The sequence below is a fragment of the Protopterus annectens genome, chromosome 15.part0 (genome assembly GCF_019279795.1).
Source record: "Protopterus annectens isolate FY-2018-M chromosome 15.part0, PAN1.0, whole genome shotgun sequence".
In the NCBI taxonomy this organism is placed as follows: domain Eukaryota; kingdom Metazoa; phylum Chordata; order Ceratodontiformes; family Protopteridae; genus Protopterus; species Protopterus annectens.
In genome coordinates this window covers 294,890,591-294,902,625 of record NC_056749.1, presented here as the reverse complement: position 1 = coordinate 294,902,625, position 12,035 = coordinate 294,890,591, and positions in this window count along the sequence as shown.

Genomic DNA, 12,035 nt, shown 5'->3' with positions numbered 1-12,035 from the left:
AGACAGGCCACTGATGAGAGAGACACAGACTCTGACATAACCATTGTGAAGCCTGCTGAGGCTAAAGGGAAGCAATAGTTGTTTGGGCAGTCAACTCCAATCAGAGCTTTAGGAGGGATCATATTCCAAATACCTTTGGCCAGGATTCACTTTGACTGGAAGGGGGAAAGGAAACAAGCAGGTAGCTGTGTTTGAAGATATTCCTGCAGATGTCTTGATAGGGAATTATTCTGATAATGTAGTACCTTGTGTGCATGCAGTTACATGCAGTCAGGCTTGAAGAGACAGGCATGTAGGTCTGGTAGGTGGGAGGCAAACCAGACAGACCTCACAGCTGAAATTGAGGGCTGGTGATGTGGCTATTTCATGGAGACAGCTACCCTGAAGCAGTAAGCCTGAAGTGAGCCACAGCTACTGGTAGGTACTGATGTTCCCATGGACAGGGTGACTGCAAGGACAGAGGTGCGTAATAGTACCCAGGCTAAGAGTTGAGGCACCACTATCAGAAGATACTAGGCTTCCTATGGAAGGGCAGCTGGGAGGGGTCGCAAAAGTAGAATTGAGACAAGATCCCAGCTTATAAAGCTTGATGGAGATAGCTAAGGAGACATCTAAAGCTCAAGGAAAAGGGGAGTCTGTATAAAGGAACAAAGGCTTACTGAACCGAGAGTGGACTCCTGATGGAGTGCTAGAGGGTGAGGTAATACAGCAGTTGGTAGTGCCCTGACCCTACCATCTGGAACTTCTAGCCATAGCCCATGACTTCTTTTGCAGGTCATATGAGTAAAAAGCATACTAAGAGATTTATTATGCAGAACATTTATTAGCCTGGGATGGCAAAAGATGTAACAGGGTAGTGCAGGACCTGTGAGCTGTGCCAAAAAGAAATCAAGGCAGGGACAAAGTCAAAGCTCCGTTGATGCATTAGCCTGTGACTGATGATCCCTTTCAGACAGTAGCTATGGATATCGTGGGTTCTCCGAGTACCCCAGTTTTCACAGGGAAGAAGTATATCCTGCTGATAGTAGATTATGCTACTAGAAACCCTGATGCGGTGGTGCTGTCCTCCATCAAGGCAGAAATGTTGGCAATTGCTTTGCTAGAGATTTTCAACATGGTAGGTTCCCAAGAGAAATACTAACTGCATACAGAGAGGTACCCAAGAAAGCCACAGGTTTTTCACCTTTGAGTTGCTGTATGGGCATAGAGTGAGGGGGCCTTTAGATTTGATTCATGATGAGTGGGAGGAGGGTGAGTGTGAGTACTACAAGGAGTCTGTTGGGGCATGTGTCCTAAACCTAAGAACAGGACTTATTGAGCTCATGGGCTTGGCCCAGGAGAACATGGCAGAAGCACATCAGCAGAATAGGGGTCCTAATGGAGAGATGAAAAGTCAGAAAGCATAGGAGAGTAGTAGCGCTAAAACTGAATTCATCTTCAAGTCTTGGTGAGTACCTTTGCGAGGTGGACCTTGTTTTTCAAAAAATCTCACCAAGGTGACACTGATATATAGACTGTATTTATATAATATATATCATGGACAGAATTAAGTCAAAAACAAAAAAAGCTAGCTGGGTGCGCAAGACCCAGGATAAAAAAGTGCCCAATCCTGGTAGGCGCACTAGTGCCAGGACTGGAAAAGAAAGACAGTGTAGAATCCTCAAAATATGAAAGCATTCCTACAATAGGGCCAGGCCAGGCCCAGGGGGAAGATGGCCCCCTTGTTGTAGAAGGAAGGAGCAGTCCACAAAAATCACAAAAATTGATTGTCCAAAGATTAGCCATAAAGACAAAAGAGTGGACTATTGAGGATAAGAAAGAAATTATGTATTGTTACTATTATGCAAAAAGCCCAGAATTTCCAGACACAAGATATACAAAACAATTATGAGAGAAATTAAAGGAAATAAATACACTTCAGCAGGAAAAACTGTCAGAAGCTTCAAATAAAAATGTGTGTCATTAATGCAACAGATTTTTTAAAAGTATATAGATCAAGAAACTTTGATGTGTTTGGGAAAATAAGCTTCTGAGGAAGTGCAAAAATATAAACAACAAAACCAAAAGATATTTTAAAAATCTAAAAAAGAAATATGAACATGGGAAAGAAAGAGGGTTTTGATATGGTGCAATATTTATGTAAAGGAGTAAGCCAAGTTAACTAATATAGAGAAGGCAGTCTCAAAGATATTCGAAGAAAAATACAGGTAAAGGCATTCAGATATGGAAAATTCCACAATAAAAAAAATAATATCACAAAGATGTAATGTGGAAAAGAAGATTAGTAAAGCAGAAGTTAAAAAATAGAAGTTGAAGTTATGGAGTGCCTGCGAAGTGAAGGCTTTAATGTAGAAGGTCTAACACAGACTTCATCACAGCATGATGGAGTGAGTTCCCAGAATAAGGAAAAGCAAGAAGATCAGGAGACATGTGAAGAAGAAATATGGACGGGGAAAGGAAAAGAGAATTAATATGGTGTAATATTTATGCAAATGAGAAAGCAAAACTAATATAAAAAGAGCAGCACCAAAGATATTTGAAGAAAAATATGGGCAAAGGAATCCGGATATGGAAAACTTTATAATGCAAAAAATAAGAAGACAAAGAGGAAAAGTAAAAAAGGAGATTAGTAATGGAGAAGTTAAAGAAAAAGAAACTGGGGTCATGGAGTACCTGCAAAGTAAAGGATTCAGCACCACAACAGGATTGAGCAATGGATATCCAAATTAAGGGGAAACTAGTGGAACAGGAAGCAATTGGTCAGGTGCCATATCAAGGTATTTTGGAGCCTTCCACAGGAAACCAGTATAAACATTCATTTGAAGCTAAACAGCAAGGAAAGGAACAGGAAACTGTGGAAACTCTGATGCACTTGATGTTGAGGAGTGATAGGCCAGTGGGTTCCCATATGACAGAGCAACAGATGACACAGGATGAAATTGAAGAGAATGTGCCACAGGAAGATGCTATAGAACTTTCTATGGAATGCACGCAGGAAACGGAAAACAAGGGATGGCCCCTCAGTATGGAAGGAAATGAGCTAAGAGAACAGTTGCTTGATTTAATGGACACGGATAGAGATATTAAGATCAATGAGAGAAATAGACTGCAGAAGGTCAATAAAACCCAAAAAGTAAGAAGTTTAATAAAACAAATGAATGCAGTAATTAGGACTGTTCCTAGAGATCCATGTAATATAACAGAAGTAAACAGGATATATTATTGTGCTGCTAAATTAATAACTAAACTAGTTCTACCACAAGATCACAGGGTAGTAAGGGAAAGGAAGGGGAGAAATCAAATACCATCATGGAAGTATTGAATAGAGAAAACTATAAAGCAATTAAGGCAAGAAGTGCCACTGTTAGAAGATTATAGAAAAGGGAATAGAGCAACAAAAATACTAAGAAAGACAGATGTGATTAAAGCAATGCACAGTATTAGAACAGACCAGGATCTATCATGCACTATCACAAATAAACTAAAAATTTCAGCATAGGTGGAAAAACTTAGAAGATACACAGATAAATATAAAGGAAACGTACAAAATAAGCAATTTATTGATGACTCAGAAAAGTTTTATAGAGAATTGGGAAATAAGGTAAAAGGAATTGCAAGACAGCCAACAAAAGAGGAAGTAGATACATTTTTGAGAAGTATCTATGAAAATACTGTGGAACATAACAAAGATGTTAAATAGATAAAAGAAGTAAAAGAAAGAATAAGAAGTTTAAAGGTACAGGATATGAAATGGTATGAAATAACAGCCAGAGAGATTGAAACAAAGTTAAGAAAAGCATCTGACTGAAAATCCCAGGCCCAGATGCAGTACCTAACTTTTGTTTAAAAGTATTAACATCTTTGCACAAGGATTTAGCCATGAGTAAAAGAACTATTTATATGCACACCCCAAACAGACACCACACTGGCTAACAACAGGCAAGACAATGCTCTTACTTAAGAGTAAACCTGCAAGCTACCCCAAAAATTATAGACTAATAACTTGTCTTCCGACGACGTATAAACTATCCATGGGTATTGACGCCAACAGAGTTTATAGTAATTTAGAAGAAAACTCAATTATGGCATTAGAACAAAAGGGCAATAAAAGAAAGTCATATGGAACAAAGGATCATTTGTTGTTAAAGTTACATTGGAGAACTGTAAAAGGTGAAGAATCGAAGTATGACATGGATTGACTACAAAAAAGCATTTAATAGTATCCCACATTCATGGATAAAAGAGTGCTAAAAATGTATAAGATACACCCTACACTGATTAACTGCATTACAGTAACCATAAAACAATGGCAGACCACTTTGCAATTAAGCGATGATAAAGTACAGATTATTATCCCATGGATAAAAATTCAAGGGGGGATATTCCAGGATGTGTCCCTTGTCACCGTTGCTGTTCTGCCTTGCAATTAATCCACTAAGCTGTTTATATAACAACTTAGGCCATGGCTACAATTTGGCTCTTAGAAAACAACAAAGTCTAATGACTTCTCATCTTCTCTTTGTTTATGATTTAAAACTGTATAGCTCATCAGATAAGGAACTTAAAGCACAGCTGCAGGTTGTCAAAACTTTTTCAGATGATATTAGAATGTCATTTGGTCTTGATAAATGTGCAAAAGCAACCTTTAAAGCAGGAAATCTGCAGCACCAGTAAGACATCACTTTGGGACAAGAATGTGATATGAAGGAACTTGACCAAGAGGGAGTGTATAAATACTTGTGAATTGATAAAGGATCACCAATAAAACATGAACAAATGCAAATAAAACTCAGGAATACTTTAGAAGACTTAAATTAATCCTGAAAACAGCACTGACATCTAGGAACAAGATCCAACTTATAAATCAATTTGCTCTTCCTGTCCTAACATACAGTTTTGGAGTGACTGACTGGCCCCAAAAAGTGCTGGATAGATTAGATATTAAAACAAGAAGGATGCTTCATGCTCACGAAATGATTTATAAAAATCAGTGTATACCAAGATTATATATTAGCCATTCCAAAGGAGGGATGGGCCTCCTTGAAATTGATTGCATGTATAGATCTGCAATCCCGGGACTCTACACATATCTACTGACCTCCCAAGATCCAAATGTAGTGAAAGTTTTGAAACATGAAGATACTAAATCTAAGATGGCTTCTCTGCTTAATTTAGCAGAAGCATATTGACATCAAACAGGAATAGAAATCAAACCAGTAGCAAATAAAAACAGGCAGCAACTGAATGTGCTAAAAAACAAAAGAAAGAATATAAGGTGAAGGACCAGGTGAGAAAGCAAGAAATGTGGAAAAAACATATAGTATGAAGTATAGCAAGTTTCTGGAAGAGACTCATGTTGATCAATAATAATTGTAGGAATGGTTAAGGAGAGGTGAATTCAAACCAAGAAATAAAAGGTTAAAATTGGCAGCCCAAGATAGTGGGCTATGTACACGCTGGTTTACAAAGTCCATTGAACATGTAGGAGAAACAGACAAATGTAGGTTTTGTAAAACTGAATTGAAAACACACACCTTGTTGCTGTTTGCGACACACTAATGGCAGAAGGACTGTATACTGAAAGCCATAATAATGTGGTGAGACTGTTGCATTGGGGATTGTGCAAATATTATGGTATCGAAGTGGCTGAAAAACACTGGAAACATGAGCCTCAAAGCATCATAGAAAATGATGAAGTTTATATCACATGGGATCACCCATTACCAACAGTTCAAAAGATAGATTCTAGAAAACCAGATATAGTGGTCCAAGAAAAGAAGACAAAAGTAACATTGATCATTGAAATCGTCTCACCCATTGACTACAGTGTCTTGCGTACAGAGAGGCACAAAGTCATAAAATACCAGGATCTTTAGGCAGAAATGAGAGCAGTGTGGAAGAAAGATACCCAGGCAGTTCCGATAGCAGTAGGAGCAATGGGTCTTATAAAAAAGAATTTACAATCAAATTTAGATATGTTACCAATCCATATAACCCCATATGAATTGCAGGAGGAGTCATTACTGGGAACATTGTGGGTGCTGCAAAAATCACTTTTGGCTCCCATCAAAGATTGAAACAATACTACTTTCATGAACTTTATATCATACGTTGACTTAAGAATGGGGTCCATTCCTGTTATGGTATTAGAAACCCAAAAGAGTTGGAGAAATTAGAAAAGACAGAAAAAGGTCAGGTATAACAAGATTGCACGAGCCAGAGATTATGCTGTTGGACAGCAGGTTATGGTGCTCATTCCTGTCAGACACAATAAGCTGCAGACAGCTTGGGAAGGACCCTTTGAAGTGATAAGGAAAGTCAGTGATGGTAATTACATGGTGAACCTGTTAGGTAAGAAGCAGAGGTACAAATTTGTATCATGTTTGTATGATGAAGTCTCACTATGAAAGGGAGTCCCTAGTGCTGAGTATTTGTAGTAGATGGCAGGCGGTCTCTGAGGGGCCTCTGGTGTCTGATCTCCACAGTTAGGCTCAGACTGACACCTCTGTGGAAGGGGTAGCAATATCCCAGCTGCCATCCCCAATCCAAGTTTGAGAAATCTGAGCAGTGTCACAGGGGTTTGTGGGCATGTTGACTGGGAAACCTGGGTGCACCCAGCTATGCAGCACCATGTGGATACAGGACCCCAAATGCCTATCAAGCAGACCCCCTTATAGGGTGACTGAGTGAGTCAGACTCTGACAGAGGAGATATAGGAAATGTTGGAATGGATGGTAATCCAGGCATCCAGCAGTCGCAAGGCTTCCACAGTGATGCGGGTACCAAAGAAAGATGGTAGCATAAGCTTCTGTGTGGACTACAGAAAACTAAGCAGTCACACAGGGTCATAAGCTTACCCCATGCTTAGGTCAGACAAAGCCTTAAAGCAGCTTGATGGGGCTAAGTATCTGACCATGAGCTACTGGCAGGTGCTGTTGACTTCCATCACTAGAGAAAGGTCAGCCTTTGTGACTCTTTTCAGTTCATACAAGTTCACAAAAATGGCTTTTGTGATTAAAATGCCACAGCAACCTTCCAGAGGTTGGTAGATCACATCCTAGGAGGAGGAAGTGATTATGCCCTTGCTTACTTGGATGATGTTGCCGTCTACAGCCATTCCTGGTAAGAGCACCTTCAGCATGTCAGGGAGGTCCTGGCTAGACTAAAAAGGGCAGGGTTGACCATTAAGCCCAGTGTCAGGTGGACATGGCAGACGTCTCTTACCTGGGACATAGGGTGGGGAGTGATAAGATTAGAAATAAACCAAACTGTAAACTGTATTTTTAGCCTTCTTCAGTGCAAAAAGAGAAAATGTAGTGTTAACAGCACATCCTGGTAATTGCTTTTATATCCCATCATTTAAAGGTGTATATACACCAAAAAAACCTCTATACACCTATTTGAAAATCCAATGATTAGACTATAAACTTATCTTTTTCTAAAAAGAATACAGTCAGTCTTAACAAATATGCAAATGCATGAAATCATAAGCTGACAAAAACTATTCCATTTCATTTAAGCCAGGTTTGAATAGAGCTCCTAACCTGGTGATCCATGAGGATTCCATATTGTTTAATCTGTCATGCCAGCCTGCTTAAATGAAATGGAATAGTAGAAGGCTAAAAATACAGCCGAAACCAGTTTGCAATATATGGATTTAATTTTGGCACTAATAAAGAACATTTCGGCTCTTTTCCCCTTTGTGCTGGTTCGTTTTTGGTTTATTTGTGACTTTTGGTTTGAACCGTGCACTAGGTCCACCTTGCGTGCAATTTGGCTTGGAGTGATAAGATTAGGCCAGAACCTGCTAAAGTGGAAGCTAATCAGGCGTGAACTGCCCTGTTACCCAAAGGCAGGTGAAGGCATTCTTGGGGACAGCGGGGTACTATAGAAAGTTTGTTCCCAATTGTAGTACAATTGCTGCTCCCTTCACAGACCTGACAAGGAAAAACAGGCCAGAAAAGGTAGTGTGGACCCCAGCCTGTGGGAATGCATTCCAAAAGCTTAAAGGTGCTTTGGGAAGGCTCTTGTGTTAGCCAGTCCAGATTACAGCAAATAATTTCTAGTGTGGGTGGATGTTTCAAATTATGGGGTGGTGGCTGTACTCAGCCAGGTTTCTTCAGATGAAGAAGAGCACCCTGTTGTATATCTCAGCTTTAGAATCCAACCCAGGCAGGAATGTTGGGCAGCTGTAGAAGGAGAATGTCTAGTCATAGAATGGGTGCTGATGACATTTCAGCCTTGTCTGTGTGAAGGGAAATTTACTTTGGTTACACACCACAATCCTTTAACATGGCTACAGAATCAGCCAGAAATGCCAAGTTATTAAGGTGGAGCCTAGAGTTTCATGCATTTGGCATGATAGTACAGCCTAGTAGTGGGGTTAGCAATGCAAGGGGAGTCTCAAGACTTGGTATAGGTTAATGTGTTCCCAGACAGGTCCACTTCTCTCAAGCAAAGTTTATCCAGGGTCACTTGAAAAACTAGCTTGAGTCTTCAAAGTGTGTGTGTGGGGGAGTGAGATGTGACAATGTGAAGTACTGCAACCAGTGCCAGAGAGAATAGGGCATTGCATGTATAACATATGCCAGTATAGTTAGCTGTAGTTTTATAAATATTTTTTTTGTCATTTGACTAACAACACTGTCTTGTACAGATGCTCGTGTTAAAAATGTATCAACAGTGTTATTATATCTGATTAAATGTTTTTGCTTAAAGAAAGAATGCTAGAAGGAAAAAGTAGAAGTTTTTGAAAATGTCCTACAATTCTCAAATACTGCAACAGATCTTAGCAAAGCTCTGTGTGTGCAATGTACCACAGTCAGGTGATCAACTGTGATGTCATTCCATAAGCAGCACTGAGACGATTGAACTCACACAGCAGCTTTTTTTGTTTTCTTTTCTCTGGAACCTGATGTGATTGCCCGTGCCCTGGCCCAGCAATCAAGGAGCCTCAATCCTCACCACTAACACCAGAGAGGGCATCTCATATATAAGGAAAAGATAACAAATACACACAGTAAAGTGCAATTTCCCTTAAGAACACACAGAGATCACAGTTAGTCTGGGGCTGGTTGCTCCTTTGCTCTCCAGGTCCCCAATAAGACTCCCCACTGACACAGCTATAGGGTCCAGATCTCAGCATTGTAGGCAAGCTAAAACCTCTAGCACCCTCTCTGTCCAACCAGTGCTTCATGTCCCTGCCCAAGTAGCTGACACACATACACACACACACACACACACACACACACACACACACACACATGCATTTTGAGAATAGTTTATGCAACCACACAGACACTCCTGTGGAAGGCTGGCACAGTTTCTCCAGCTATGCCCCTTTCTCCCAGACTATATGAAAGTTCCACTTGCTACCACCCTGTAATATTTATCAGCTACTCAAAGGCCCTTAAAAGGTTGTCCAATTACTACTGTGCAATATTATTAGCCAACTGGTAGTTGTGACTAAACAGTCAAGGCTTATTTAGAGTGACTTGGACAGTAAACTCTATAAATATGCAATGTACTCTAGAGATTAAATTATCTCTACACATAGCAGCCACAGTTGAAAGGTTTTAAAATATTTAATAAATAATTAAAACCACAAGATAATACTTTCTACTACACAGTGCTAGTCAAGAGTTCAGAGATCACACAGAAATACTTAAAATATTTCAGTAGTACAGTTCTGACATCACAGAAAAACACAGTCTAATCTTTCCAGTTCCTAGCTATTTCTAAAAGAAAACACAAGTTACAGATAACTTACATATGAACAATACAGTGCTGTGAGTTGAATGTTCACAACAAAAATGCTTAATAATCTCTGGTTCTCTCTGTTTAAATTGAAATTGCAGTTCTGATAAACATTACATCATTCTTCACCCTTCCTAGGGTTCCCAGGTTGACAGAAACTGCATTTACATTCTTTTACACCTAGGCAGAAACCAGAGCAATAAAAGACATTTATGCATGCAAATTCTGGTCATTAACTTTAGTCTTAAAACAATAGGCAGGAATCCTTCATCTAGCCCGGCTGGAGCTGAATTGTAAACATCAAAGACAGTCATGAAATGCTTGACTTAGCTTTCTTACAGTAGAGTGCACTGTTGTCACATTTATTTTTAGTTCCACATGTAACCATATTTTTTTTACATTTAAGACAACAAGCCTGTGTCTTACATTGATATTTACAAATTATAGAATTATCTATAAAATTCTCTCTGGCTAGGCTGGCAGCCTTCACACCTGATATAAAAGATATATGTCAATTATCACAGTAGTAGTAGTGGTTCAGCTCAGTTAGTTGGAAGCTCATCACCTTGCCTTGTGGAAGTAAGCATCTTATCTTGTCTTGCTATATTAAATTAGCTGAGATGTAATATAAAAACCTGTGTCTGGTGCACTTGGGCAGGCACATGATCGATCATATGGTACAATATGAAGACATACCAATGTCTCACTATGGACATTATATATGATGCTGCAGTTGTTTGTCTGCAACCAGATTGGCTGACATGCAGAAAAGGCATATGAGATCAGCTCCTAAATGACTGAATTGGCTAGTTGCTTAGAATTTTTTTTCACAGCAATATATGCCAATGAGAATACAGCAATTAAAGCACGTCTGACTTGCATTGATATTCCATTTGTCATTATAAAATATACAGCATTAATCAGATGAATGGTTGTAAATGTATTCACCATCAGCAGTCATTATGGCTCACTGTCAATCACCCATGGCAAAAGCTTCTCTTGATAATGTATCTAAACAGTTAATCCCTCAGTAACTGCACTGCATTATGCATCATGCATACAAGTACCAGTGTATGCTGCAGACACATTGCTGGCAGATTGCATTCCTTCTCTGTGTAACAAAAATTATTTTAGGATTGAAGATGACTTTTTTGGTTGTGTATACCATTTTTCCACTTCTGTGAAATGTGGCCATGTCTCTTTCCATATTCTTACTTAACTTTGCCTGTAGACAAAGGACAATTCCTTTGCTTCTAATGTAGTCTATTGTTTGTAGTCATATATAATCCATAAGCCTTTCATTAATGCATAGGTACTTAGATAAGTTTTCCATTTTATTAAATATCCCATATTTGGATATTCCATGTGGGTGCATACTGCAGAGCTGTGCCATGCAGTAAAAATATGTGTGGTTCAATGGAGAATTAAATCACACATCACAACTTTAACTGTATCTTGAGTTTCTTGTCACTCACCCACCTTAATTACACATTTATATGGCATGTCACAGCAAGAGAGCCCATGTAGCATGTGGAGAGACATTGGATCAGTAAGAGCATCAACAAAGCAGAGTCTCAGTAATAACATTTTCAGCATCACAGTCTCAAGGATGGTGGTTCACTCCTGATCTTAGCTTCTTTATGTGTGGAGTTTCCATGCTCTTCCTCTTTCTATTTATGTTTTCATCTACCTTTGAAAATAATTTGGATCATAAGTTAAAGTAAACCCATTTTGCTCAGGCAAACAAATGTCCATTCTTTCCTTGTATTTTAAAACATCACTCCTAGGAATAGCTTCCGTCTTAGGTCTAACTAGATTACCCAGGTCAGAATAATATCCTCTTTTGATGATCCTGGCAGTGAAACTTTCTGTGTCTTTGATTCTAAGTTCCATTCTCACTACAAGTCCTCCTAAGTATCATGGACTGAGAGTTAAGAACATTTTAGTTATATGTATAGGGTGTCAACTATCAATACGTAACAAAGAATTTATATAGAACGGTTTCCAAAATAAAGTTGATTGATAGTTCCATACATCTGCTTAGTTACCAACACATGCAAGAAATCCATTATAAAAGATCATGTTTGACAGTGAGTTTTATACCAAACTCATTTTAATCAAACAATCATAGGTTCATAGGTGTGTACTAGGCTAATTGTCTTGGAGCCTTTACAAGCCTAGCCCATATAATTACCCTGGCATCATGCTACCCAACCTTTTTTCCTAGTACCTCTGTCAAGTAGAGCCACTGGAGTGATCCCCAGGGTGAATTTTCTATT